This window comes from Nicotiana tabacum, chromosome 20, assembly GCF_000715075.1.
Source record: "Nicotiana tabacum cultivar K326 chromosome 20, ASM71507v2, whole genome shotgun sequence".
In the NCBI taxonomy this organism is placed as follows: Eukaryota; Viridiplantae; Streptophyta; class Magnoliopsida; order Solanales; family Solanaceae; genus Nicotiana; species Nicotiana tabacum.
In genome coordinates, this window is record NC_134099.1 from 89,604,759 (window position 1) to 89,630,069 (window position 25,311).

The window sequence follows — 25,311 nt, forward strand, 5'->3', positions numbered from 1 at the left end:
AGCATTGATTGAAATGTTTGGAAATCTTTAGTGGTACACATCTTTATGTTTCTTCTTCCACATAAAAGGAGAATATACTATGCTAATGTGTTTACTACTTTGCTTTGATTCGGTTTCTCTTAGCTGAATTCTATGTGCCATCTAGCATAAGCTAATCTTTCTTCTTTGATACATCATTTTGGGGAAATTGTTATACCCTTTTTGTCAACTTTGGTACTACTGTTGTTTGAAATCAAGGAAAAAGCTCGAAATTGTAATTTAAGGCTGTTAAAGATTTAAAATTTTAATCAACGGTTAAAGGTGTAAAGTTTAATATGCGGGAGGTTTGTTTCACAGCCAATAGTAAAAAACAATCGTTGTTTTATATTGGTTTAAGATCTTGAAAAGGTAGGCATAATTATTCATGGTAATTAAATATTTTGAGTATTCATGGCAGTTAATATTCTTGGCATGAATAAAAAGAAAAAGTACATATAATAGATTGGAGAAAGTATCATCTAGCTATTCTTAAAATATTTGATTAATAAACTTATTCTTGATAGAAAAAAATGATGGTAAATTTTAGTATATAGGAAGAATAGTTGCAGCTGTGTGGTGTTGATATGCCGCTCCATTTAGTTTGTGTTTGCCAATAACTTATTAGAGGAAAAAACCTGCTGGTCAAGGTTGAATGATTAATTATTTCAAAGTATCTTGCAATTAAGTATGTGTGATTTTTTCACTTTAAAAAAAGAGGGCTGGGTGGTGTTTGTTTAAGTACTACTACTTGTTAAAAAATATTAGTATTTTAAACTTGAACGAGATTTAGTAATTTATTTGACCTCTGGAGAAAGACGATATTCCTTATTGAATACCAGAGAATATAGGAGCTTTCACTTGTAAATATGTGTGGAAAAACTAAAAAGAAGTTGTAGATCTATCACTCTGCACATACTACCTTATCACTAGCTATCTTTCTGCTTATTCTAATAACTAATTGCTATTATATATTCTTTACTACTACATGTTCTCTTTGTGCTTCTTTCTCATGTTCCTTTGGTAGAATTTTATTAAGCTTCATTCTGTTGTTGCTAATACAATAGTCATCCCCATGTTCCAAAAATCTTCAATGTCATTTCCAAAGAAAATCAACTTTGAAGAGGAAGAATGAATTGTTAATCTAACTTGACTGTCATTTTAGAGTATAGACTATAACTGCTGCCAATGTTATTTAGATGCAAAGGAAGAAAATTAATTACTACTACTGATGGCTGTTGCCACTATTACTTATTTTATCCTCCCATAATTTTGTCCTTGCATATAGCAGCAAATATGGAAAGTTGCATCCTCTCCATTGGTTAATTAAATGCTCAATATTCTTGACTGTTTTAATTTCACTACTTATTACACTTCTTTTACAGGAAAGATATCAGGAAATATTATGGGAACAAACACAAACTCGGTCTGATATTGATCAATGTAAAGCATATTATGAAGTCGCGGGAGGGGAAAAAAAGAGAAGATTATATAGTCTTGGATCTCAAGAAAAATTCTACTATGAGCCGAATCTTTGTGGCTCTTCTGGATCAGATGCTTCATCATCAATACCACCTTCAAGTTCTCAATCAGCATCAATAGAGAATTTGGATGAGTTAGTGATGCGTTTGATTCCTGCACTAACAGAGCGCATAATTATTGTTGGTGTTAGAGATGATTCAAACTTAATTGTAATAGCTATATGCATTTTGATATCATTTTGGACCTTGAAACATGTTAATTTATATGAACTTTAGCTATTATTAAGGATATCTAATAATTTACATTCAAAATTCATGAGCAGAGAAAATTTAAAATAATAAATAAAAAAGATCTAAAAGGGAAAGATATTGCGACAGATTGCGATGGATATTTTTCGTAACAAAAATAAATATATAAGATAATATAGCGACAGATTGCAACAGACAATTTTTGTCTCCAAAAGCAAAGATAAAATGACTCTAAAAATATTTCGTGACGGATTAGCGACCGACTTTCCGTCGAAAAGTATACCAATGACGAAATGCATTATGAATTTAGCTACACAATTTGCTAATATGACGACGGAATTTCTGTCGCTACATGTAGCAACGGATAGTATTTGTCGCTAGAACGTCGCAAATCAGCAACAGAGGAAAAGCGGTTGCAATTCCGTCGCTAATCCGGCTTGGCGACGAAAAAAAGCTCTTTAGCGACGCATATTGTCCGTCGTTAAAAGCTATTTTTTTGTAGTGAGTGCTAGTTTTGCCATCAGCTTTAGGTTCCTATAATGTGTATTGTGATGCTTTGAGAGTTGGTACTGGTTGTGTTTTGATGCAGGAGGACACAGTTATTGCTTATGCTTTTCGTCAGTTGAAGCCCCATGAGAAGAACTACCACGTTCATGATTTGGAGTTGGCTGCCATAGTTCACGCGTTGAAAATTTGGAGGCATTACTTGTATGGTGTGTCTTGTGAGGTGTTTACTGATCACCGTAGCCTCCAACACTTGTTCAAATAGAAGGATCTCAATTTGAGGCAGCGGAGATGGTTGGAGTTGCTTAAGGATTACGATATCACTATATTGTACCATCCGAAAAGGCCAATGTGGTGGCTGATGCCTTGAGCCGAAAGGTGGTGAGTATGGGGAATTTGGCATTTATTCCAGTTGGGGAGAGACCTCTTGCGGTTGATGTTCAGGCATTGGCCAATCGGTTCGTGAGATTAGATGTTTCGGAGCCTAGTCGGGTATTGGCTTGCGTGGTTTCTCGATCCTTCTTATATGATCACATCAGAGAGCGCAAGTATGATGATCCGCATTTTCTTGTCCTTAAGGACAGAGTTTAGCATGATGATGCCAGAGATATGACCATTGGTGATGATAGGGTGTGAGGATGCAGGGGCGGATTTGTGTGCCCAATGTGGATGGACTTCGGGAGTTGATTCTGGAGGAGGCCCATAGCTCACAGTATTCCATTCATCCGGGTGTCGCGAAGATGTATCAGGATCTGAGACAACATTATTGGTGGAGAAGAATGAAGAAAGACATTGTGGGATTTGTAGCTCGGTGTCTCAATTGTCAATCGGTGAAATATGAGCATTAGAGATCGGGTGACTTGCTTTAGCAGATGGATATTCCGAGTGGAAGTGGGAGAGGATCACTATGGACTTTGTTGTTGGACTTCCACGGACTTTGAGAAAGTTCGATGCTATTTGAGTGATTGTGGATCGGCTGACCAAGTCCGCACACTTCATTCCTGTGTGTACTACCTATTCTTCAGAGTGGTTGGTAGAGATCTATATCCGGGAGATTGTTCGTTTGCATGGTTTACCAGTTTCCATCATTTCAGATAGGGGCACTCAGTTTACATCACAGTTTTGGAGGTCTGTGCAACGAGAGTTGGGTACTCATATTGATTTGAGCACATCTTTTCACCCTTAGATGGACGGGAAGTCCGAGCGCACTATTCAGATATTGCAGGACATGTTGCGTGCTTGTGTCATTGATTTCAGAGGGTCATGGGATCAACTTCTACCGCTTGCAGAGTTTGCTTATAACAACAACTACCAGTCGAGTATTCAGATGGCTCCATATGAGGCTTTGTATGAGAGGCGGTGTAGATCTCCAATTGGTTGGTTCGAGCCCAGTGAGGCTAGGCTATTAGGGACAAACTTGGTGTAGGATGCCTTAGAGAAGGTGAAAGTGATTCAGGAGAGGTTTTGTACAGTGCAGTCAAGGCAAAAGAGCTATGTTGATAGGAAGGTTCGGGATGTGTCCTACATGGTTGGCGAGAAGGTTCTGTTGAAGGTTTCACCCATGAAAGGTGTTATGAGATTTGGGAAGAAAGAGAAATTGAGTCCTCGGTTCATTGGGCCTTTTGAGGTGCTTCGGAGGATTGGGGAGGTGGCTTATGATCTTGCTTTGCCACCCAGCTTATCGAGTGTGCTTCCGGTATTTCATGTTTCTATGCTCCGGAAGTATATTGGGGTATCATCTCATGTTCTAGATTTCAGCACGGTTCAGTTGGATGATGATTTGACTTATGATGTGGAGCCAATAGCTATTTTGGGTCGTCAGGTTTGAAAGTTGAAGTCAAAGGATATAGCTTCAGTGAAAGTGCAGTGGAGAGGTCGGCCTGTAGAGGAGGCTACCTGGGAGACTGAGCGGAATATGCGGAGCAAATATCCTCACCTGTTTGAGGCTTCAGGTATGTTTCTTGATTCATTTGCGGATGAACGTTTGTTTAAGTTGGGGAGGATGTGACGACCCGGCCAGTCGTCTCATGAGTTACCGCTCCGTTTTCCCCTATTTCTGTTTCTTTATGCTTTGTTTATCCGTGTTATGTGGTATCGGGTTGGTCGGATTGAATCCGGAATGATTTTGATAAGGTTTGAGACACTTAGTCTCTTTTAAGAAAGTTTAAGTTGGAAAAGTCAATCAGATGTTGACTTATGTGTTAGAGGGATCGGATGTGAGTTTCGATTTTTCGGTTACCTTCGGGAGGTGATTTGTGACTTGGGAGCGTGATCGTAATGAATTTTGGAGGTTCGTAGTAGATTTAGGCTTGAATAGGCGAAGTTGATATTTTGGCGATTTCTGGTTGGTATGCGAGATTTTGATATAGAGTTCGGAATAGAATTCCGAGAGTTTCAGTAGTTCCGTTGTGTCATTTGGGATGTGTGTGCAAAATTTCAGGTCATTTGGACGTGGTTTGGTTGGGTTTTTGATCAAAAGCAGAATTTGGTAGATTTTAGAAAATTTGGCTTGAATCCAATGTGTTTTAGTTGATTTGATGTTGTTTGAGGTGTTTTGAAGATTGGTACAAGTTCGAATAAATTATTAGGATATGTTTGTGCTTTTGGTTGAGATCCCCGGGGCCTTGGGGTGATTTCGGATGGTTAACGGAGAAGTTGGAATTCTGTTGCAGCTGCTGAATTTGCTGCTTCTGGTATTTCCGCACCTGCAGATTGGGACCGCAGGTGTGATGAAGGAGGTCGCAGAAGCGGAAAGTGCTGATGGAGTCAGGGACCGCAGAAGCGGTAAGATGGATCGCATCTGCGATGTGGATGAGGGATTGCAGATGCAAAAAATATTGAGTTAAGTGATTTCCGCAGAACGGAGAAATAACCGCAAATGCAAAACCGCAGAAGCGGGGTATTGATTTGCAAATGCGAAAAGCTTTGGGCAGAAAGTATAAATTGTGGCCTTCGCGAATTTTGAGCTATTTCACCATTTTTATCTCGCTTGGGAGCTTTTTGAACGATTTGGAAGGGGGATTTCAAGGGAACTTCATTGAGGTAAGGAATTTGGACCTAAAACTCGTTCCTATGCTATTATTTCATGGAGTAGAGCTAGAAATCATGGGAATTAAGGGTGAAAATTGGGGAAACTAGGGCTTGGGAACTTAGACCTTTAATTAGGGAATTGAAGGACCATTTCAGATCGAATTTGAGAACTTTTGATATGTATGAACTCGTGGGGAGATAAGGAATCTATTGATGTAAAAATTATTAAATTCCGAGACGTGAGCCCGGGGGTCGGGTTTTGGTAAATTCGGGATTTGTGTTGTATTTTGATTATTTTCGCTTGGGCTTCGTTCCCTTAGCATATTTTGACGTCCTCGTTCTGATTTTGGATAGATTCGACGCGAGTGGAGGCCAATTCGAGGGGCAAAGGCATCACAAGCTAGAGATTTGACCGGTTCGAGGTGAGTAATGTTTGTAAATGATGTTCTGAGGGTTTGAAATCCCGGATTGCACATCGTAGTGCTATATTGAGGTGAGAAACACACTTGATGACGAGCGTGGGGTCGTGCACTATTGGGGATTTTGACTCGGTCCATCACGACTGATGATTTTACCACGTATTTGACTGAAATCTATTTGTTATCATCATTATTTGTGCTGAATGCCATATTTAGGCCTTGTGCTAACTATTTGAACCCTTCGGGGATTTTTACTAGTATTTCCTCACTGTTTTGACTTTATATTTGAACTCAGTCATGTTATATTTCACTGTTTTTCGTACTCAGCCATGTTTACTTTGTTTTTAACACTTACATGATCTTTTAAATGATATTTTGGGCTGAGAAACATGTTTTACTGCTCGAGTGCCTTGTGAGGATATTTGGCTGAATAAGGCCGAGGGCCTATGTTGTGAGGAGACATTTGATACTAATTATGAGATCGTGGGCCTGAGATATGTACGCCACGAGGTGGCTTGATTGATATGAGGCCGAGGGCCTAGTGATGATGCCACGAGGTGGCTTGATATTGCGCTTAGGCCGTAAGGGGCCCCTCCAGGAGTCTGTACACCCCCAGTGAGCGGGAGTACCCATTGTGAAGTGAGATTGAGCCCGGGGGGCTGGTATTGTTCTATGTGATTGCCTGAGGGGCTAGTACTATTCTGAGATGTTGCCCGATGGGCGGATTTGTTGACATTGTGCTCGAGGGGCGAACCTTTATGTGTTTAATTTTTATAATTGACTGTCAATTACCTGCTTAATTATTGAATAAGGCTTTTTATAAAACTACGTTTGAGTTAAAGAATTTTACCTATCTTTCATTGGTTTACTATTTTAATTGTTTTACTGCTTCATTATAGAATGCTTTGTGCCTTACGTGATTTCTTGCTTTCAGTCTTTATTTACATTTGTTATTCACTAAGTTGGAGTACTCGCTTTACTCCTTGCACCTGCTAGTGCGAGTTGAGAGCTCCTGGCAGATATCGGATTCCACGAGGTAGCTGCTTGATGTCCGCAGTCCCGGATTTCTCCTCCTTTATCATTTTTATCTCTTTTCAGACATTTGTACTAGCTTATAGACTTAGAAGACTTGTATTATGACTTATAGATGCTCATGACTAGTGACACCCCGGTATCGGGCTGTGCTGGGTTGTTCTTCCGCGTATTTATGATATTATCTGCTACTTTGGATTATTTTATCATTTTTAGACCGTTTCTTTATACTTAACTGTTAATGATTGGAAAAGGGGAAGTGTCGGCTGGCCTTGTCTTCACGAGAGGCGCCATTACGATGGGGTCCGAGTTTAGGGTCGTGTCAATCCCCTGTTAGCTTCTTTACGGAGACTTCAAGGTATGCCTGCTCGGTGTCTACAAGCCTTAGAGTCACTTCCCTTATTCTTATTTACTGTTGTATTTCCTTTCAAATAGTGATGCAGTAGTTATTCTAATTTTACTCTGTAGAGCTTATCACTCAGTTCCACCAGTCTTGGGGAGCGTATTATTGTTGAATCTGTTTACGGAAGTTTATATTAGTTATTCATCTTTGTATTAGTACTCTGTTAAGTATTTCTATAAAGATATTATTAACTGTTAAGCTTACCTAGTCATAGAGACTAGGTGCCCTCACGAGGGTCCGAAGTTCTATCGGATTATGGTATGTCCGGCATCTTGAACCGCTTCAGGATTAACTCTTGTGTTGCACTCGGTTTAAATGGAAATTTATTATATTATTTCAAATTCGGGCCCTTCAAAATCGGTGGTGCACTCGGAATCCGATCCATTAGGGCGTGAAACTCCTTCTCATTTTGATCCATCCGTTTGTTAATCTCCCTCATGAATCTCATGAGCTCGATTTTGAAGGGATCATTACCGTTATTGTTACCAAATTCTCTATCGGTCCCCGAGCACCATCAATGCCGACCTAACCCATCAGATATTGTTATCAACTTTTGAGCTGTCTGATTTGCAGGAACGCCAGAAGGAACCAGACCCCTTCCGATTGCATTGTTTGAAGTTCCTGACAATGTCTGCTTCGTATTTTTGTATGTCCGGCATCTCGAACCTCTTTTGGGATTAACTTTTGTATTGCTTTCGGTTTTAACGGCAATTGAGTATATTTTTCGAATCCGAGCCCTTCAAACTGGTGGTGCGCCAGGAATCTGATCCATTCAGGCATGAAACTCTTTCACGTTTTGATCCATCCGCTCGTTATTATCCCTCGTGAATCTTATGAGCTCAATTTTGAAGGGATCACTACCGTTACGGTTACCGTTACCGAATCCGCTACTGGTCCCCCGGCACCGTCAAAGCCAACCTAACCCCTTAGGGATATTGTTATCAACTCTTTGAGCTATCTGATTTGCAGGAACGTTGGGATGAACGGGACCCCTTCTGTTTGCATTGTTGGAAGCACCTGACAATGCCTACTGCATATTTTGGTATGTCCGGCATCTGAACCTCTTCAGGATTAACTCCAGTGCTGAACTCGGTTTAAACAACAAATGAGTATATTTTTTCGAATTTGTGCCCTTCAAAATTAGTGATGCGCCCAGAATCTGATCCATTCAGTCGTGAAATGCCTTCGCATTTTGATCCATCTGTTCGTTCATCACCCTCGTGAAAATCATAAGCTCGATTTTTAAGGGATCATTACCGTTATCGTTACCAGATCCTCTATTGGTCCCTCCGGCGCCGAAGAAGCCGATTTCACCCCTCAAGGTATTGTTATCGACTCTTTGAGCCGTTTGATTGTAGGAATGCCGAGAGAAACTGGGGCCTTTTATTGTCATTTAAGACGGGCTTGATCTCATGATCTTGTTTCCTTAGGTATGACTATAAATAGTATGTTGAACATCCTTTGTAACAGACAAAATTCTTAGCAAAACTTATGCTATAGTCCATTCTCAAACTCAATAAAATAACTTTATTTTCTTTTTATATCGTTATTATTTATTTCCTTAGAGGCATTGATCTCGGAGCCAAGCTTGTCATTTCCTTCGATTTTAATCGCACTGTCTTATTTTTAATCATGTTTATTTATTATTTTTGGATGAAATTAGTTCGCTTGTCTATAAACAACGTAACAAATTCAACTATACCGTTTTGCGGGTAAACAACTTGGCTCCCACCGTGGGGCTTAGACAGTTACATAATTGAGTTGATCTTTGTGTTTATTACAAACTTGTTTTATTTTTTGTTCCTTAGCAAAAAATAAAAAATGGCAGCTAACGATGTCACATCCCACACAGCATTGAGGGACATGAAAATCTACCTCAACATGAGGATTCAATCAGCGACACTCGCTATGAGGGGGATGAGGCAACACCGTTCCATGGAGGGCAGTACCCCCAACATGTATGGGAGCCAACTCTCGATGACCCGGAAGATGAACATATTGCGGAAATAGTAAGGGTCGTAAGAGAGCAATTGAAAGCCATCATGGTCCAGCTCTCAAGGTAGGATAAAGTCATGAAGGAATTGAAGCTGGCATTGTCAGACGCTTCCAACAACACAAACAGAAGGGGTCCAGTTCCTCCTGGTGTTCCTGCAAATCAGACAGCTCAAAGAGTTGATAACAGTACCTCGAGAGGTAAGGTCGTCTTCGACGGTGCGGGGGAGGGGGGACCGGCAGGGATCCAGTAATGATAACAATAATGATACCTTTAAAATCGAGCTCATGAGATTCATGAGGGAGATGAATGAGCGGATGGATCAAAATGCGAAGGAGTTTCACACTAGAATGGATCAGATTTGAGGCGCACCACCAGTTTTGAAGGCCCAGATTCAAAAAAAATATACTCAGTTTCCATTTAACTGAGCACAACAATAGAGTTAATCCTGAATAGGTTCAAGATGCCGGACATACCAAAATACGATAGGACTTCGGACCCTCAAAAGCACATCACAATTTATACAATGACTATAAAAGAGAATGATTTGGCTCAACATGAGATTGAAACAGTTCTATTGAAAAAGTTTGGAGAAACCCTCATGAAGGGGGCCTTGACATGGTGATCCCTCTTACTCGAGCATTCAATTGAATCTTTTCAAATGCTTGAAGATTCATTTATTAAGGCCCATGCCGAGGCCAAAAAGGTCCAAGCCAGGAAGGCGGGCATATTCAAGATCACATAAGGTGAGCCCGAGTTGTTGCAGGAATTCTTGATCAGATTCCAGAAAGAGAGGATATTGCTACCAGCTGTACTAGATGAATCGGCAGTGGAGGCGTTCATAAAGGGTTTGAATCCGATGAGCTCTGACGCCTCCTGAAAGCTGAAGGAAAGCCTGCTCGAATTGTAAGATACTGCATGGGTAGATGTTCATAACCGCTATGAGTAAAAAATAAGGATAAAAGATGATCAACTTGGGTTCCCGAAATCAACCAAGAGGCGAGATCGAGACAAGAACCAAGATAAGCTCAAAGGTGATTTTGATGCAGACCGACAATCTTAGAATAGGTTTGTTCCTATTAGGAGAACTGACTGTGGCCAGAATAACAGATCATTGCAAGAAAAAGAGATACTGGGGACCCGCAATTCCATGTATCCCAGGTTGTCAGATTAAAATTACAACATTACGAAGTGGAGTTGGTATCAGCGATGAGGAATATCAAAGAAACACGATTGTCGAAGCCAATCAAATCGGATCCCAACCAAAGGGATGCTAATTTATGGTGCGAATATCATGGGACTCTCGGCCACAAAACAGGGGACTGCCAGCATCTGCACGAGAGGTGGCAATGTTGTTTAAAAACGGCCATCTCAGGGAGTTCTTTAGTTGTGATGACCCAAAATATCATCTTTAAATTAAATAATCATCTCGATATTTTAAGAACTTGAAAAGCGGTATCAATAATTCCATGACTTGCGTGCGCAGTCTGTATAATTTTCTAGAAGGTTTTTATGTGAAAAATGGATTAAATAGTGAATTAAAGCTTTAAAACTCAATTGAGTTGATTTCGGTCAACATTTTGAGAAAACGAACCCGGATAATTTTTTTTGACAATTTCGGTAGTTCGGTATCGTAATTTGGGACTTGTTCATATGCCTGAAATCGAATTCGGAGGTCCCTAGATCAAATTATCGTTATTTAACGGAATCTAGAAATCTAAGGCTAAAGATTTCTTAAGTTTGACCGAAGATTTGACTTTTGAGCAAACGACTCCGGAATAGAATTTTGATGATTCCAATAGCTTCGTATGGTGATTTCGGACTTAGGCGCATGTTAGGATTTGGTTTTGGATGTCTGTAGGATAATTCGGCGCATTTTGGTGAAAGTTGGAAAATAGAAGATTTTTGGAAAGTTTGACCGAGGGTTGACTTTTTGATATCGGGGTTGGAATCCGATTCTGAAAATTGGAACAGCTCCATTATGTCATTTATGACTTGTGTGAAAAATTTGAAGTCATTCTGGATTGATTTGATATGTTTCGGCGCAAAAATAAAAAAGTTGGAAGATTTGAAAACTCATAATTCAATTCGATGCGCGATTCATAATTTTGGCATTGTTTGACGTGGTTTGAAGCCTCAATTAAGTTCGATTGTATTTTGGGAAATGTTGGTATTTTCGGACAAGATCCCGAGTGGCTCGGATGAGTTTTGGATTGGGTTCGGAAAGTTTGGCACCTTGTTGAAGCTGCTGAAATTTCTGCAGAAGTTGTCTTTGGCAGCAACTACTGCAATCGTAGAGCCTATTTCGTATGCTTATATATCAAAATCTATAAGGAATCTGTAAATTTGTAAAACATAAAAGTTGTAGCTCTTGCATCCTAGTTTCCAGAAAGCTAAACTATTAATCATTTGGATATGTGTACAAAAAGTTATGACCGATTGAATAAAGGCTGATAATGTCGTATTGAAATTTTTTCAGAACTTTCTGATGCGAGGAGGCTACTTTGGAAGCTTATATCTCGACATCTATATGGAATCTGAAAATTTGCAAAACATTAAAGTTGTAGCCCTTACATTCTAGTTTTTATAACGTTAAACCGTTCATCATTTAGACATTTGTACAGAAAGTTATGATCAATTGAATAAGGACTGGTAAACCTCTTTCTAGTAGACTTTTAGTGACGACTTTAGTGACAAAAATGGCTTTTAGTGACGGATGGGCAGAAACATTTAATCACAAAAATCAATCACTTTGCCATTTCGTTTTTGATTTTTTGGAGCTCGGTTCTTGGGCGATTTTCAAGTGAAAACAATGGGGTAAGTGTTCCTTATCCTATATTGATAATATTTCATGATTTCATACGCATTTACATCATGAATCCATGAAATTATGGAAGAAAAATCAGATTTTTAGCTAAATCTTCCAAAAATAAAAATTTAAGATTTGAAAGCCAATCCGATGTCGGATTTTGGTAAAGCTTGTATGGTTGGACTCCTGGTTGGATGGGGGTTCATATTCCGTGACTTTTGTCGTATTCCGAGACGTGGGCCCCATGGGCGACTTTTGGGTTAATTTCGGATTTTGTTGGAAAATTAGTATTTTCATATGGAATTAATTCCTAGAATATGTATTGAATGAATTGAGTTAATTGTGACTGATTCAGGACATTTGGAGGCCGATTTGAGCGGAAAAGGCATTACGGAGTAAGATTTTGCTCGGATTGAGGCAAGTAACGGTTATAAATTTGGTCCTGAGGGTATGAAACCCCGGACATTGTGTCGTATGACTATTTTAGAGGTAACGAACATGCTAGGTGACGGGCGTGTGGGCGCACACCATTGGGGATTGTGACTCGGTCCGTCCCGTAGCAACTATAAAGTTGCGTATTTGACTGAAACTATATGATACTTATGTGTTTTAGAAAGAGTTTCTATAAATTGGGATGAATGCCAAGTTTGGGCCTTGTGCCAGAATTGTTTGGATCCTTAGAGGCCTTTTACTTATTATCCCCTCAATGTTCTGATTGAAAATCTATATTCAGTCATGTTATACTTACTGATTTCATAATTCAGTTTTTATTACTCTGTTTTTGAAACATATGAAATGTTGTTTTGGGTTGAGCATCTTGTTTTACTGATAGCCGAGTGGCTTGAGAGGTTTATGACTGAGTGAGGTCGAGGGCCTGATCTGTGAGGATATTTATGGGATCGGGTTGCACGCCGCAACATGTTGTTACTAATTTATGACTGAGTGAGGCCGAGGGCCTGATCTGTGAGGATATTTATGGGATCGGGCTGCATGCCGCAGCATGTTGTTACTGATTTATGATTGAGTGGGGCCGAGGGCCTGAGTGATTTATGCCACAAGGTGGCTTGTTATAGCGCTTGGGCTGAAGGAGCCCCTCCGGAGTCTGTACACACCCCCAGTGAGCGCATGTACCTACTGAGCGCGAGTGCCGAGTGCTGAGCGACTGGGAGGAATGGGTGAATGTGAGGAATGAGTGATTGTGAGGTTGGAGTGAATGGGAGGACAGAGTGACTGTTATTCTGAGAAAATACATTTACTTTATTATTGTTGCATCGCAGATGTCATATCACTGTTTTGAAAATTATTGGAAGATATTATTTACTGCTCAGTCAAATTTGATATCTGGTTTATTGAGTACGTACTGATGTGACTTAAACTGTTAAATTGAAAGTATGACTACTCTTATTTGAAAGTTATTGAGATAACTGTATTTGCATAGCACGTCACTACTTCTTAGTTCCTTATTTATTTTTGTTACTTACTGAGTTGGTGTACTCACGTTACCCCTATACCTCGTGTACAGATCTAGACACTTCTGGTCACGGCGGTTGCTGATTGAGGAGTCAGACTCATGAGACTATTGAGGTAGATGCATAGCGTTCGCTGACCTTGACTCTCATTTCCTTTCATGTTGTACTGTTTTATATTTCCAGACAGTGTTTTATCAGTTGGATGTTGTTATTATTTAGATGCTCATGCACTCAGTGACACCGGATTTTGGAGATGGATTATTTAGTACTTTTGGAGTTATATTCTGTTCTAAAAGGTTTTATTTAATATTAACTGCTTCCGCCTTTATTTAAAAGTTCTACTGTGTTGAGATGTTAAGTTGAGGCTTGCTTTGTACCATGATAGGCGCCATCACGACGACTGAGATTTTGGGTCGTGACATTAGTAATCGAGCCAAGAACAATTCCGGTCGCAACCGAGACAACGCAAAATCCTCGAAGATAGGAGAAGACCCTCCTCGGTTGACTATCAACATAATTTTCGGAGGGAATGAAATCAATGGTGTAACCTTCTTGGTGGCCAAGAGGACAAATGTATCAGTGACCCAAAACCAGACCCCTTCCATTTGTATTGTTAGAAGTGTGTGACAACGCTTGCTTCAATTTTGTCATGACTTGATCTTGCCTTAAGTGATGGCCCATGATGGCTTTTTGTTGCTCTCTTAGGATCCTTACTGTTTCCGCAACATGTTTATCTTTTGCGTCATCAGGAGTTGGCTCCCATACATGTCATAAAGTACTGTACTCCATTGACCGAGATTGCCTCATCCCCCTTGTTGCGGGTGTCGCTAATTGAATCCTCATGTTTACGTAGATTTTCATGTCCCTTAGTGTTGTGTGTGATGTTGACGTCGTTAGCTACCATTTTTGATTTTTTGCTAAGGAACAAAGAATCAAACAAGTTAGTAATAAATGCAAGGATCAACTCAATTACGCAACTGTCTAAGCCCCACGGTGGGCGCCAAACTGTTTACCGCAAAATGATAGAGTTGAATTTATTATGTGGTTTATAGACAAGCGAATTGATATGATCCAAAAATGACAAATAAATAACATAAAAAATAAGACTTAGCGGTTAAAATTGAAGAAAATCACAAACTTGGCTCCTAGAGCAATGCCCATGAGGACAGAAATAATAACGTTGTAAAGAGCAAATAAAGTTATTTTATTGAGTTTGAGAATGGATTATAGCATAAGTTTTGCCAATGGTTGTTCAGCCTACTATTTATAGTCATACCTAAGGAAACAAGATCCTAGGATCAAGTGCCTCTTAAATGATGACAAAAAGGTCATTGATGAATATGTAACGACAGACTATGAATGCAAATATTTTTTGCAACTGCTGCCTATTTAATGCCAGGAAGTATTCTTCACTTACTGCTATCCAATCTCAAACATTCGATCTGCTCACGTTGATCATGCTCCCTTCGGGGTTTATCCGATGCCAACTGTTGTTGTTTTTCTCGATACGGGTTGTACTTGATTTATTTTCTATCTGTCTCTGATTCATGTGTCACACTATTATTCGATCATTTAATATAAACCAATTTTACCCTATACAATATTTTCTCTCTCATTTTCGCAATAATTATGGATAATATTTTTCCAAAGCATAGTTGACCTTAAATTCCATCGTAATAATCACCCATACGACACATTTGATCATCCTTGTTTGCATGCAAAATTACTATATGCATAACAGTTTTTCCATATACACATATTAAGAGCCTGTTTGGCCAAATTTTTGGGAGGTCAAAAGTATTTTGTTTTCACAAAAAATATTTTTTAAAATATTTAAGTTGTTTAGCCATGATAGAGAAGTACTTTTGGCCGGCAACAGAAGTAACTTTTCTGCTTTTGGAAAGAAGCAAAAAATTCTAATTTCTTCCAAAAAGCAGAAGCAGAAGCAGAAGTATAAAATTAATTTATTCAAGACAAAATTATCCTCATCATAAATTTATATTTTCCAAATTATTCATTACTAATTCAAGCTTTTTCTTTTCTTTTTTTGTTTCTAGTTTCTACCATTCTTATAAGATTAGAGATATCATATATATTATGAATATATTGTAACTCTCTAAATTCTTTTTAGACCTTTCTTGTTTTTGATTTTTTTTCTTTGTATAATGTCTCGTAGTTTTTCAAATTATCTTCTTTTTTTTTACACTAAAGCAAATTATCTACATCTTTCTTTGGATTATTAATTCTCTTCCTTCAAATAATTATTTATAATTTTTTCTGTTATAGGCTATTAAGTCCCGACTCTTTAAAATAATTATCAAATCTAATTTGTAAAAATTACCTGCAAATAGGTAATAAATTTATAGTTGCATCGCATTATGTATATCTATATATCATTAACAGAAGAAGAAAAAGTCTCCACATTAATGCAAGTGACAGTATCACAATAGGTCACTTGGCAATTTAGGACAAAGTTAGTTAGGTTAGGTAATATTCAGTTCTTTTTAATTTTTTTTTTTAAAATTATGCATTATGTGTTGTTAATAATTGGTTACTCTTTTTGAATTTGAATTTAAACATACTTAACAATTTTTTTTACGAAAACAATAATTTTTTATATATTTAAAATTATTTCTATTTTACGCTCAATGCCATCTTTCAAGTTTGACACTCAAAATCATCTTGTTACAACTATCATGGCTATACATAATTTCATCTAACGACATTCTTCTGTAGATAAGGAATTCAATTATTATACTAACAAAGACAATACTGCTGAGATTGAGAAAGGAGATGGGCCTTCTAGTATTCCTTTAGAAATGACAAGTCTTCTACTAATATGGAGGCATTGAGTGATAGAATTAGAGATGAAAAGTTGAGAAATATTATCATGTGTGAGTGACTTTGCTTATTATTTCATAGTGGATTATCAACATATAGTAATTTGGGGAATATACTTCTAATTCATACTGAATGATGACAATAAGTAATTATACCAGATAATATTATATGTTTTAATATAACTATATATGTTTCCTAGGCTCTGATACCATAAAAATTCCTAGGCTCTGATACCATTTTACACCAGGATCTAGGTAGGCGGGCGGTAGTCCGCACGGCCATCCAGATCTAGCTGCTTTAGTACACTTTAAAGGTTGGCGGTAGTCCGCACGACCAATAAGGATTCGAAATATACGGAAATTCTATTATAGTTTAATGACTGTATGGAAGGATCTATATCCTTTTACCCAAGCAAGGGGCCTGTCTAAGCCCGATACATACTCTTATTGAGCCCATGTGTCTAGCAGTTCTAACTGTGAAGGAGGTAGCCCTTTTGACAACTTCAGCGGGCTTTAATGTCACAGCTCGCTAGACGTAGCCACTAAGGCAAAGCCAATAAGAGTAGTACCAGAACCGACTGTACCACCATCTTGGAACCAAATCAAGAAACTATATTAAAATTTCTTTATATTTTGAAAGAGTCTGGATTCTTCATGGTTAACATGCAAGAGAAATTAGTTCTTCAACATAGATATGAATCCGTTTAGCCGGACATAGTCACGGCTGGGGAGAGAAACTAAGTATTTAAAATACTAAAAAGAAAAGAGAATAAGTACCTTGAAGGCCGAGAAGCAAGGCCCTGAAGATGAACTGAACTTCAAAACTTTTATTAACTTCAACTAATTTACAAACTATAAACTAAATCTTTACAAATGGTCTTTACAAAGGGGGTTGGTTGAGAGAGAGAGGAGAGAGAAAGTAGAGAGAGAGGGGGGTTCCGTCTCTTCTTCTTTAAATGAAGAAGCCTCCTTATATAAAAAAAAAAGAATCTAGAATAGTAAATTGGGTCCCACATCTGGGTCCCTACACAGTGTTTCTACTGTAGTTAAACAATGTTTCTACTGTGGATGAACAATGTATCTACTGTTTAAGTGGGTCCTGGCGGCTGATAAGCTGTCAAGTCTTCTTTTTGTCCAAATGGTGCATTTGTTGGAGGAATTCTTCCACCTTGTCGATATCTCTGTCAGATAGTATCATTTCTGGCTGTATTGGTTGTGTATCTTCTACGAGGTCATCACCACTCGTTTCACTTCTCATTGAAGTGTCTGATTTTTCGCACTGATCTAGCGATTGGAGCAGATTTCTTTTTAATCCTTCTAAGTATTGATTTATCAAATCAATTTTATCTCCGTCTTGAATAGAGATTCTTCGAGCAATATGTTTAACAGTGCTTTCTTCTATTATCCTCTTTTGAAGGGCCGTTACATATAAATGGATTTGTGTTTTGATAGAATCTAATAATTCTTGTCCGTATAACGTTTTTGTTTTAGGATCAGTCTTCATCAATTTGTCCCAAAAATTGTTGTAGAATACCCTATATAAACAAGGGATTTGTTCTTCCGTATAACCTAATTCCGGCGTCCATTTATGGATCCAGGGGATAGAAAATTCAATAAAGAAGTAGATTTGATCATTTTTTTCTAGGTAGCAGGTATGATCTGCGTGATATAACTCTGTCAAGAACGGAGAGGCTTTTGTCCATTCTTTGTATAACTTTAGGAATGGTTCAGGCAAAATCTTGGTAGTAGGACCGTGGTATGACCACCAGTTTAAAAACCAGTTAGGGATAGGCCCTATAAATATCTTTGCGCATACTTTGATAAACCAAGTATGCTTATGTCTTTCATTGTTATAATAAAGCACTCTATCAAATGCTTGAATATAATCCCAATAAGTGAAATTCATAGGTGATTTATTAAGGCTTATCTTCCTTTCTTTCATTGTTGACATACCCCATTCTTCAACAGATATAAGCTGTTTGATAATGACTTTTGAAAAGTTATAAACATTTTCATTCGTGTTATAACCCGAAAAGTGCTGGAATTCTGCACTACCTGTACTGATCAGGATAGTCTCATAATAGGTGCGGTTTTTATACGATTCACCCGGATAGTATAATCTATTAATCAGATATCTCTGAAATATTTTCCACGGTTCTTCTTTTCTCTGAATCTCAGAGTTTTCAAGGAGAAATCTCATTTCTCTCTTTGGTAACTGTTCATATGACTTGATATCGTCATTGTCTTCTTCTTTAGCAATTGAAGCAAAAGTATCACTTTGCTTTTTGGATGCTAAATAAGGCTGTAGATGTCCATATAACGGACTATCTTCTAGAATATCTTCCAAATGTATAGAATGTCCTGAGGATTCACCTGTATGCGGTACCTTTGAGTTTATCAAACTCTTTTTTCCTCTTTGTATCACTGGTGAGTTTGACGAGGATCCGTATGACGATCCCTGAGAATAAGTCCTACTAGGGGACGATCTTCCCCTACCTCTGCCCCTGGTGACCCACGAAGGGTCCATTCTGTAGAAATTGTAAATCATCAATTAACTGAAGAATAGCAGTAATTTCATCAGAATTAGAGTATTCTTCTTCCATATTATCAATTCTGTCAGCCATGATTTTATCAAGTATGAGTTCTTTTAAGTCTCTGTTTAAATTAATCACTCTAAGAATAGTGATCAATTCCTCGTTATCAAATAGCATGGTATAATAATTCATAAATTATTCTAAATATTCCCGGGATAGAAAATCCGGAAGGAAATTATCAATTCCTTTTTTGTATTGTATTTCAAAATCGAAAGGTGCTAACTGAGCCTGACTAGCAAATATTAATTTAGAAGCATCGTGCTTAAAATCTTTGTCAAACATGTATTTAACAGATTGAGCATCAGTTTTTATCAAAAACTTTTGGTTATATAAGTCGTCTTGAAATTTTAATACACACTTAACAATTGTTAACATTTCATGCGCCACAGTAGCGTATTTCTTCTGGGCTTCGGTCCATTTGCCAGAGTGAAATCTTATTAAGTATTCACTTTTATTATTGGGATTTACTTGTTTCAAAATCCCTCCATATCCAACATTAGACGCATCTGTCTCGATAATCTTTTGCCAAGTAGGATTGGCAAGGGTTAAACAAGGTAAAGATTTAACACGCCCTTTAATGCTTTTGACTAACTCAGTGTGTTGGTTAGTCCAAGGGTGTTTATGATCTTTCTTGAGCCGATCGTATAGAGGGGCTAGATCTCGTGACAAACTTTTATAGAAAGGGGATATATAATTCAGACTTCCCAAAAATCTCTGTAATTGAGTCCTGTCAGTAATAACATCAAGAAATTTTGAGGCAAAATCAATTGATCTTTGTATTGGGGTAATTTTTCCCTGGCAAATATTATGACCTAGAAAACGAACATTCGTTTGGAATAGACTCATCTTGGGTTTAGAAATTACTAAACCGTTTTGTATAACAATCTTCTTGAAAATATCAAGATGCTTAATATGCATCTCCAGAGTCTTAGAAAATACTAATATGTCGTCAATATAAACGATGATAAAATCCAAATATGGGTTAAAATTATCAATCATAATTTTTTGAAATTCAGAAGGGGCATTTTTCAAACCAAATGGCATAACATTCCATTCAAATTGCCCAAATGGAACATTGAAAGCAGTTCTATAAGTATGCTCTTTAAATATTTGAATTTGCCAATAACCAGATTTTAAATCAAATTTTGAAAATATATTGGCGTCATATAACCTAGATAGCAAGTTCCTTTTATTAGGGATAGGATACCTAATCCATTTTCGATGTTTATTTAATGGTTTATAATTTATAACTAAGCGAGGAATACCTCGTTCCTTTTCTGCCGCATTATTAACGTAAAAGGCTGAACATAACCAAGGAGATTTTGAGGGTTTTATCAAACCCTTTTGCAATAAACTATCAATCTCGTTTTTGCAGAATTCAACTAGTTCAGCATTCATCTGGCAAGGTCGAGATTTAGTAGGAATATCATCCTCAGAGAAGTTTTCTTCGTATGGAAGAGTTACAATATGCCTTTTCCGGTTCCAAAAGGCACTAGGGTGATCGGCGCAAACATCAACGGCCATTTTTTCAGCAATCAATTTAATCTTTTGCTGAACTTTAACAGATTGTAAAGTATCGAATATATTCATGCTAAGAATTTCTAATTGTAATGAATCAATATGCCTTTGTTTCATATTAATCAAGGCATTAATATCTCTAGTTACGGGATCTGTAACAAAGGAATAACTTATTCTTTTATCTTGATAATTAGCAGAAAAACCATGTTCATCTATATTATTGAACGGGTAAATAGCATTAATAAAAGGTGTTCCAAGTATAATTGGAGGGTATAACTGGTTTTTTACCAAAAAGAAGAAATGTGGAATACAGACTTTATTTTGGCAAATATGAGTATTAGGCAATTTTGTATTCTATATCTAAAGCATGACCAGAAGCGGATTTCACCAAATGAGTGGTCTTTTGAAAATACTTAGTAGGAATTAATCCTTCCTGAATGCAGCTTACATCTGCACCACTATCAATCATAGCTATATCTGTTATAGAAAAATTATTATCTATCAAAATAGTACATTTAATATACCATTTGTGTGCAGTAATAATTTGCATCATACCTAAAATAAATCAGATTTTTCATCAGAAATTTCTTTTCCTTTATCATTCGAAAAATCAGAAATTCCTTTAGTCAAAGATTCAGGTAGAGAATTATTTTTCTCAATTTAAGTAATACGGTGATCGTAAATCATTTGATTTTGCTTAAGAGACTTAATATCCCTTTTCAAATTCTCAATTTCTTCTTTTAAATCATCAAAAGAAGTATCTCGACTAGGTGTATTGGACTTTTGAAGTCTTCTATCAATTTCAGATAAAGAATATGGTGCAAAATTTTCAAATTCGTTCTTGTATTTTTCAACAGATTTTGAACTACTAGAACTGGAATTTACAGCTAAAGTAATAATTTTTTCACGAAGTTTTTCATCAGTAACTTCTTTTAAAAGTTCTATTACATTGTTAGATGTAATAGTTTTTATATTAAGATTATTAAATTATGATTGCAATTTATAAAATTCGTCACTATCACAAATACAAATATCACCTTTGCAAGCAGTGCAAGAAGTATCAATATTATTATTATTATCAGAAAAATTAATTAACTCAACTTCAGTTTCAGATTCAGTCTCTGAGTAATAGTCAGATTCTGATCCCAAAGTGTATAACAAGCCATAAACCTTATCGTGTAACTCATCATCGAGTTCTAAGGCTTTTAGCTTTTGAAGCTTGCAATTTGGAGAAATATGACCAAACTTTCTACACTTATAACACTTAATATCAGCGAGATCACATTTGGATCTATTCTTCGCAAATCGAGTAGATTTTCGATGCGCTTTTCTATTATCACGTTCTTCCTTAGGCCTATATCTAGACCTCTTTTTCTTATACGGGCTGTCCGGGTAAGGATACCTATGATATTTGGTTTTCTTCTTCCTACTTTGAGTGGAAGTTCCGGGTAAACCGAATTGGGTACAGAAGTCTCCTAATTGGGACTTTTCTTTAAGCTTATCAATCTTAAGTTGTCTAGAAAGCCTTAACTCATTACACAATTTTAAACCTTCTTCTGTACAAACACCTATAAGCTTACCATAGGTATAATTATTATACAGAATCTCGCCGCAACTACCTTTTAACACATTCCTCACTCTTTCAGCAAATAAGGAAGGGAGACCATCTATAAACTTGGCTTTCCAATGCTCAAATTTATTGTCGGGTAGTTCCATAACTCTACTCATAAAAGTGTCTTTATACCATCTAAATTCACTAAGGGTCTTACATCTAAGCCCATTAAGTAAAGTTCGAATGGTCTGATGATTCGAGGTAAATCTACCATTGAAATGTTCTAAGATAGTAAGGATAAGGGTATAAACTGCATCTTCCCTACCCATTACTAGAGCCATACCTATGTTATCAACACCTTCGTCGGTTGCCGTAGCATTAATAACGAAAGCCTTTTCTTCTACAGATAAATGATTGTCCCACCAGCCACAAAGTTGGCCAGTAAATCCTGCAATGATCATTTTGCAAATATTTCTATCTGTATTTTTAACACTTTTACAGATAGTCGAATACATAAGCATTCTGTGTACGAGAATGGTTAATTGTCTATCAGTTAGACCATCAAGATTCCATTCATAAATTTCGGAACCGTTATAAGACGTATTTGTCTGATTCCAATCTCGTTCCTCAATTAACACATCTTGAGGAGTAGGACGAGGATAATAATAGGTCTGCATCCTTGGTTTGTCAGCATACCTATGATTTTGTTTAACAATCCCTTTGAGTTTATTAAACTCTGACCAAGTCTCAGTTTTATAATCAGAAACGGTTTCAATTTTATCAGCAATTTTTTTTGATAAATTAATAGGTCTAATATTTAAACCAGAAAGTTTTTTATCTAAAAGCTGGGCTAAGTCATCAAAAGATTTAAATTTAAAATCCTGAATCTCAGGAGGTCTTTGAATATAAGTAGGAATAGCTTGATCAACTGTTTTACTTCCTGAAGTGGAGGCAATATCAGTTGGTCCTTTCTTAGTACTCATTTCCTTTATTAAAATAGTCAAATTATCAAGTTTTTTATCAAGAGAACCAATATGTTCTCCTAAAATTTTTACATACAAACCCAAATAATTGTTTTGAGAAATCAATTTATTAATTTCTGCAATACTAATAGCTGCCACGTTATCATCAATAAATTTTTGAAAGGCAGTGAAAGTAATACCAGTATTATTAGGTAGAATAAAGGGAGCCTGAGGAGGATAAATCGCTTTAGTAATATTACCACTCCCGTCTTTATAAGATCTTTCCAATACCTTTATATAAAGAGGTAAATAAGTTGTTATAAACCAAGGAACAAAATACATAATTTGATTATGCAAGGCACAAGCTTCATAAAATTCTTGAGATATATTATTCAAATCATCTTTACTATAAGTATCAAAAAACCATGTTTTAAACTGATTCCATTTTTCACTAAAAAATTCCTTTTGAATATAAATACGGGCCCGAGAACTGGGGCTAAAATCAATTTGGTGTGGAATCATTAAATATTATTGGGGTCGAAATCCATCTCGGATAAAGAAGGAATATCCTTATCTGAAATATTGTCATTATCTTGAACAATATTTGTTTGAGGGTTAATCTTAACCCTTTCAACCCTTTTAACCTTTTGATCAGGCTTATCACTAGCAATAGTGTGTAGAGAAGCTGCACGATTGCGAGCTGGACCGTAGACTGGTTCAATAGGGGAAATATGTTGAATAGCAGGTAGAAGTCTATGATTAGAAAATGAGTGTCTATTATAAATAGTAGACTTATCATCAAATTGAATACAAATCCTACCATCCGGATTTTGAGTGACATGCGAAAATTCAGTATTTGACAAGTCGTTAGTAATCTGACTTGGGGATATAACAGAATTTAAAGTCCATGTAGTTGGAAAATTAATTTCCTCCCACCTGATAGGTCTCCTAGTGGTGACCTTGGACTTTGCAAAATTGGTTTCTACCAATATGGTCTGATCCGATGTATCGTATAACTTACATCTAGGATTCAAAGTAGATAACAATTTGAAATAAATCCTATAGGATAGACATATAAGTTCAGAACCAGGCGCATAATTATAACCATGCGTTTTCACATTTAAAGTCAAAAGCATCAAGAATATTAACATCAGAAAGAGATAATTGCAGATTGGGTTGAGTATTAAAATATACCGGACCATAGGCCACTGTAGATTCTATCGAACCCATTAGAGACTGTCTGAAATTCAGATTTCTAGCATCTCTAAGAGCTGCTAAAAAGGTCTCTGGTAATCCTTTAAGGGTTAAAGGTTTAAATGCAATTTGAACCATACCAATATGCACATAATGGTAATGATGTTTATATAAATCTATATCATGCTTGTTTAACAAACGAATAGTCTGTTCAGACGAATTTAATGTTAAAGACTGTTCAGTCGTTTTTATCAATTATTTAGAAGAAAGTTTATCAAACCAACCATAATCATAAATGGTTTTTATAGAAACTTTAGGAATTGTCCATTTATTTAATAAATCAAGGTTTTGAGGTATATCTACCTCTTCAAGTCTAGTACTTTTAGTACTTGTTTCTCCTAGATCCATTCCAAAAGCTTCATATCTATGTTGAATCTTTCATATCTATTACACATTTACCATGAAAATTCCTAGGCTCTGATACCATTTTCACCAGGATCTGGTAGAGGCGGGCGGTAGTCCGCACGTCCATCCAGATCTAGCTGCTTTAGTACACTCTAAAGGTTGGTGGTAGTCCGCATAATCAAATTATGCGTCGGAATTAGGTTATACGGAAGAACAATCCCTTGTTTATATAGGGTATTCTACAATAATTTTTGGGACAAATTGATGAAGACTGATCCCAAAACAAAAACGTTATACGGACAAGAATTATTAGATTCTATCAAAACACAAATCCATTTATATGTAACGGCCCCTCAAAAGAGGATAATAGAAGAAAGCACTGTTAAACATATTGCTCGAAGAATCTCTATTCAAGACGGAGATAAAATTGATTTGATAAATCAATACTTAGAAGGATTAAAAAGAAATCTGCTCCAATCGCTAGATCAGTGCGAAAAATCAGACACTTCAATGAGAAGTGAAACGAGTGGTGATGACCTCGTAGAAGATACACAACCAATACAACCAGAAATGATACTATCTGACAGAGATATCGACAAGGTGGAAGAATTCCTCCAACAAATGCACAATTTGGACAAAAAGAAGACTTGACAGCTTATCAGCCGCCAGGACCCACTTAAACAGTAGATACACTGTTCATCCACAGTAGAAACACTGTTTAACTACAGTAGAAACACTGTGTAGGGACCCAGATGTGGGACCCAATTTACTATTCTAGATTCTTTTTTTTTGTTATATAAGGAGGCTTCTTCATTTAAAGAAAGGAGCCAGAACCCCCTTCT